This window comes from Quercus lobata, chromosome 8 (assembly GCF_001633185.2).
Source record: "Quercus lobata isolate SW786 chromosome 8, ValleyOak3.0 Primary Assembly, whole genome shotgun sequence".
Taxonomy (NCBI): domain Eukaryota; kingdom Viridiplantae; phylum Streptophyta; class Magnoliopsida; order Fagales; family Fagaceae; genus Quercus; species Quercus lobata.
In genome coordinates this window covers 18,751,217-18,757,906 of record NC_044911.1, presented here as the reverse complement: position 1 = coordinate 18,757,906, position 6,690 = coordinate 18,751,217, and the positions used below count along the sequence as shown (strand labels likewise).

Below are 6,690 nucleotides of genomic sequence, written 5' to 3'. Positions count from 1 at the left end.
TACCTTCAGAGTCTTTCAGCTGAATATTGCAAAAAATAAAGTTTATTTGTAATATGGGCACTGTTTAAATTTATTTAGGAAAATAAGGAGAGAAGTAAATTTCGGCAATGATGTTGCCAAAATTATGAGAAAAAAGTATAAAAGATGAGAGAGAAACTATGTGACGGAAGAGAGAGATATGAATTTTAGTAGTAGTTGAAATTCCTACCCAACATAGAAGAGTGCTCCAAATAGGAAGTGCCCAAGAGGAAAATAGGAATTGTGGCAATGGAGTTGCTGAAATTGTAGGAGAGAGAGAGAGAGAGGAGAGAAAAAAAAAGTTCTATGTCTATAATATTTTCACAATAAATTATAAGTAGTTAATTATTATTGGTTATAATTTGAATCTATCATTAAAATTACTTTTTTACCCCACCAATAAGAACCTGTAATAACCTGCATTTTTAAAATATTGTGAACATAGTATTTCTAAAAATAGAATTAAGGCAATGAAGTAGCCAAAATTGATAAAGGAGAGAGAAAAAAATTATGACACGTCCATTCATAAAAACTAGAGCACAAATATATATATATATATATATATATATATATATATATATATACCCCCAATTCAAACCCCTAATCACTGGTTTAGGAAAAAAAATTATGAGCTTGCAGTGATAAAACACGTGCTCAATGCAGGTTCATGACATTTTTTATTTTACTTTTTTCATAGGCATTAGGGGTATGGATATGGATTGGGGTGTATGCTTATTATTATTATTATTATTATTATTATTATTATTATAGTGCTATAGTTTCTATGGATTGGGGTGCCATAATTTTTATTTATTTTTTCCTCTCTCTCCTACAATTTCTCCCCTACAATATCGGCAACTCTATTAAACAATGCCCATATCACAAATAAACTTCATTTTTTTTTTTTTTTTGGTAATATTCAGCCAAAAAACTCTCTACCTCCCCCCTTTGAAAATCTTGCATTCAAGAAAGAGCTCCATGATAGAAGAGCTAAAACCCCAAGCTAAAGTTGGTGTTGGGTTGAACGCCCTCTGGAAAGCTTTGACCAAAGAATTGAGATTTGTGGTCCCAATAGTTCTGCCAAACATAGTGAAGGATGTGGAATTGATTGAAGGAGATGGTGGCCTTGGTACACTCCTTCTCTTCAATTTCTTCTCTGGTGGTGAGTCCATCTAGTTTGATCATTGAGTTTATAGGCTTATTCATTTCATTTGGAGAGAGAGAGAGAGAGAGAGAGAGGATTTTATTGGCTTATGATTTGATTTATGAACTACTCCAAATCATTTCTTATATTTTAGGCATGAGCAGGGACGGACCCAGGATTTTAAGCTAGAGGGGTCGGAGTATAAGAAGAAAAAATTTTCAAATATGCATCCATATAGTATTAACAAATTATAAATACAAAAAATCATTTTTTCTTAATACATTAAAATGCAATCATCTACCAAAAACAAAAAACAAAAACAAAAACAAAAAATATATATAATACTAGGCTAGCTTAGATTTTTTTTTTTTTTTTTTTTTTTTTTTTTTTAGAGGATCCACAGTGATGGTGCTAAAAAATTTAGCTTTTAGCACCTCAAAAAGCTAATTTATCTATTTAACCAACTCATTTTACAATACACCTAACATCAAATGTTCTTTCTTTTTACCACTTCATTTAAAATAATATAAACAACTCATTAAAATAACAAAGGAAGAGAGAGAATTTGAGTTTTTTAATTGAAGATAGAGAGATAATCTTAATAAAATACTATATTTTATTTTTATACCAGTTTAGTGTAGTTGCAAAAAATTTAGTTTTAGTTTCTCCAATAACACATGGTTTTTTGGTTCTTTGATGGTAAAATAGTCTTTTTTGCTAAAATACAATCACCATTGTGAATGTTTTTATTGTTTTTGTTAAGTTTTTGGATTGAATATGAAAGCTCGGATTTGTGCTAAAACGCAAGAGCTTGTTCAGATCCCCAATTAAAAATTATGGCTAGATTGCTTTTACTCTAACTTAGACTAAGTGTAGAATAAGAGTATATAAAGAGTAGAGAAGAGAAATGTAAATACAAGATAACACCAAGACTTGTTATCGAAGAGGAAATCGAAGAATTCGGCAAAAAACCTCTCCGCGACCCTCCAAGTCGAAATTGATCCATTAGAGAATAATGTTGAGTACACGAGTAACAAAAAACCCTCCAAGCCTAGTCTACACCATGTACTTGAGCCCTCCAAGCTCCTACTACCAACTGACTTCTCGGAGCCTTGTCTTTTCTAACTTTCTAGATCCCGCAATTCAGCCCGATTGCATCCGCCAATGAATGGCTCCTTCCAATACTTCCCATTAGTACAAAAATCTCTCTTTACACTCAGTATGGGTGTGGTAAGTGTTTAGGCTAGCAACCTCTCAAAGATATAGAGATGGAGAGGTAGGAGTTAAGGAAAACCACAAGATAATGTGTAGATAATTGTGGGTATAACAATCTCTAACTCTCAAGCGTATTTTCTAGGGTTTTTTCTCTAAAAATCACTCCTTACAATTTGTGGATAATGAGAGTATAAATAGTGTGGGTAAATACATGGTAAAGCAAAACATAACCTTTTGCCAAACAAAGAGTTTCATGAGTCCTTCGCAGGTTGGCCTTACTCGCGAGACACTCTCGAAAAGTACAGCCTGGCGCGACTCTTCATCTTCCAGTCATGTGCTCTTCACGTGGCTCTTTCCGTGGATAAGCTTCTCGCGAGCCAGTCGCAAAATCCACTTGTACATTCTTTGAAGCTTAAGTCTTCACTGATCTCTCACACTCATCCCTTACAATTAATCCCACATACATACAGGGAAAATAATTGAAGAAATTACAATCAAATTTGACACGGAATTAAAGCCAACACAACATAATTGGAAATCACAACTTTACAGAATAGTTGCTAGTTGGAGGGGGCCTAAGGTTTTGGAATAGAGGAACTACAAAAATGATGTATATAATTTGTAAAAAATAAAATAAAAATTGGACTAGGGGGCCCAGGCCCCCTTGGACCCCTACCTAGGTTTGTCCTTGAGCATGAGTAATTATTAGGTGTTCTCAAAATACAATGACATGGTGCTCCTTTCTTTCACATTTATTATAGATCCCACTAATTACTTCAAGATATATAATCCATCATGAATGTTAGAGAAATGAATGCCATGTTACTGTGTAGTATGCACCTAATAATTTTCCTAGAATCATTTGAGGAAAGGGTCTAAATTAGTACAGAACTTTAAGTTTGCTCTTACAAACTATATGACTGAAAGTTGTAGATGTAACCCAAAGTGGAATAAAAAGTATCACTTTAGAGCAATAACAAAAAATAAATCACTTTTAGAGGTGACAAGAGCCAAGTACTTCAATGAGTACATTTTGACGTTTCTAATGAAGACATTCATGGTTCAAATCTCCCCTCCAACATTTTAACTATTTAAAATTATCATTTTGACATTACTTCTTGCTTTATTTGCTTTCAAATTGAAAATTGCCAATAATATTGTAACTCGATGACATTGTTAAGTGTCTTAAATAGAAACACTCAAGGTTCAAATCTCCTACAAATAATTTTTTTTTTTTTAATGAAAATTTCTTGTATTCGTTTTGCATTTGTATGAATTTAGTTCCTGTACTAGCATGCCAACTAGATAAAAATGTAAATAAATGATGTGATGTTGCTAATGAAATTCTTTTTATGACTATTATCATATGGATCCATAGCAGCTAGCGTATCAGAAGGAAGAAATTGCGGAGCTTGATGAGTCTTTTCATCAAATTGCTCTTCAAGTGCTGGAACGAGGACATCTGAATAAAGGTTTTTCCTTCTACATGACAACTTTCCAACTAACTGCAATTGCAGAGCAGTAGACTTTGGTTAATGTCACAGTCTCATCTGAGACTGAAACATATCAAGAAAGTACCATGCCCTCGAAGACGACAAAGGCCACATTAGAATTTCTTAAGTGCTAGAAACCAATATCATGAATGGCGCTTCCTAGAATTTTTTTTCTTTTTCTTTTTTGTAATAATTAATAATCCAAATTAATGCTTTTAATGCTAGAAAAAGGTTTCTCTCTAAACTAGTTTAGAAAGAAACCCTTCGAACTCCCTTTATATCTTTTTATTGAATGTGAATTTTAAAAATCAAATTGTTAGATTGCATGTTCTTATTTAATGCTCCATGTCATCTCACTTTATCCCATTTTGAGTATTTAATTTTTGCTTTACCAATTGCATCATGTCATGCCTCTTTTTTTCTTGTCATTTTTTATAAAGTAACCAAATTTAAAGATAGAAAAAAAAATAGATATGAATACTAAAATTAATAAAGCTACAATTAAGAGCATGATATATATGATATACAATAATTTAGAGCATTCACAATAGAGGTGTTGAAATAGCTAAAAGCTATTTTAACACCTCAAACACCAAAAAAACATTTTTTACCAATGGTGTCAAACTTAAAAGTTTTTAGCAAGTTGCTACTAGTAACAACTTACTATAGCAAGTTGCTACATTTTTTTAATTAATTTCTTTCTTACTCTCTCTCTCTCTCTCTCTCTTTCTCTCCCATGCCTCTCTTATCCTTGGTCTCTTCTCTCTCTCTTGGGCTAGACTCTTTTCTCCATTCTCTCTCCCCTTTACTCTCTCCTCCATGACTCTATCTTCACCGCCGGTCCTTTCTCTCTCCTCTTTGTTTGTGTGTGTGTTCTATGGGTTTGGTGGCAATGGTGGTGCTTGTTGATCTTAGTGGTGGACTTCTTGGTGGTTGTAATGGCAATGATAGTTGATTTTGGGTGTGGATTTCATGGGTTGGTGGCTATGGTGGTTGATTTTGGGTGTGGGTTTTATGGATAGGTGGTTGTAGTGGTGGGGGTGGTGGTGGTTGATTTTTGGCTGTGGCAGTGGATTGTGGTTGTGATGATGGGTTGTTGTAGCTAGTGGTGATGGGTTGTGGTTTCACCTTGATTTTTTTTTTCCTATGGTGGGTTAGGGTTGCCACATTGGTGTTTGTGGGTAGTGGTGGAGGTGGCTATGGCTGTGACTGGCGGTGATGAGTTATGGTTTTGTTTTGGTTTTTTTCTTCTTCCTTTTTTTTTCTTTACAATGGGTTGTGGTTGCCATGGTTAGGGGTGTCCACAGAACCCGTTCACCCACTCAACCCGCTGAACCCGCCCAAAACCGAACCACCACCACCTAAACCGACCGATCGGACGGTCGGCGGCGGGTCGCCACCCACAAAACCCGATCCCTTTAGGTCGGCCAGTGGGTTTCCTCCCCAAAAACCTGAGCCACCCAACCCAACCATAAAATCAACAAAATCCGGTGAGTTTGAAAGGTTTTCCACAAAGAGCTACTTGAATTCCACTGCAATCCACCAAATCCGGCGATATTTTTGATTTTCCGACGAAGATCTACTTGAAATCCACTAGATCCAGCAAGATCTCGTCAAGATCTACTCCAGATTCAATGGATCCAGTGAAATATCAGTACCGGCGGCAAAATATCAGTACCGGTGGTGAAACCGGAAACCCAACGGACCCGAATCGGATGATCCGATCATTAAAACGGGTCAGTTTTAGTTTTGATTTTTACCCACCCGAAAAATTCGAGTCGGGTCCAAGTCAGGCACAAACCCGACCCAGCCCGACCTGTGGACACCCCTAGCCATGGTGGTTATGGCTAATGGAGTGGTGGGGGAGGTGGTTGTCTATAGGTTTTTGTGGTGTTTTTTTGAAAATTTGTTTATATTATTTTAGATGAAGTCCTAAAAAAAAAATTGGCTATATTTTTTTAGAAGCTTTGGATTGAATGCTCTAATTGTTTTTTTTTTTTTTTTTTTTTTTTTGAGGTACATGAAAACATCCAAGAATATATGAGGAAATTACGTTTTACTCCCCTAAATTATACTCTATTTTACACTTACCTCCCTAAACTATCTGAATGAACACTTAAACCCCTAAACTATTATCTATATAACACTTAACCCCGTAAACTATAAGAATGCACACTTCCCTAAACAATTATCCATGGATGGGGTGCAAAGTGTTATAATAGTTTAGGAGGGTAAGTGTAAAAATTGGTATATATTAGGGGGGTAAGTGTAAAAGATGGTATGGTTTAGGAGGGAAGAGTGTAATTGCCCCAAGAATATGTATATATATTTTGGAGGTACATGACAACATCCAAGAATATATGAGGAAATTACATTTTACTCTCCTAAATTATATCATATTTTACACTTTCCTCCCTAAACTATCTAAATGAACACTTAACCTCCCTAAACTATTATCCATGTAACACTTGCCCTCGTAAACTATGAGAATGCACAATTCCCTAGACAATTATCTATGGGATGGGGTTTAAAGTGTTATATGGGTAATATTTAGGGGGGGTGGGTTAAGTGTAAAAAGGGATATATATTAGGGGGTAAGTAAAAGATGGTATGGTTTACTGGGGGTAGAGTGTAAATATATATATATATATATATATATATCTATCTATCTATCTATCTATATTTTGAGGTACATGACAACATCCAAGAATATATGAGGAAATTACATTTTACTCTCCTAAATTATACGCTATTTTACACTTACCTCCCTAAACTATTTTAGTGAACACTTAAGCCCCCTAAACTATTATCCATATAACA

General features: G+C 34.9%; 1 pseudogene; it reads left to right on the top strand.

The window, feature by feature from the left end:
* The first annotated feature begins 996 nt into the window (after positions 1 to 996).
* On the top strand, positions 997 to 4,033 carry LOC115955507 (annotated as a pseudogene).
* The last annotated feature ends 2,657 nt before the right edge of the window (positions 4,034 to 6,690 follow it).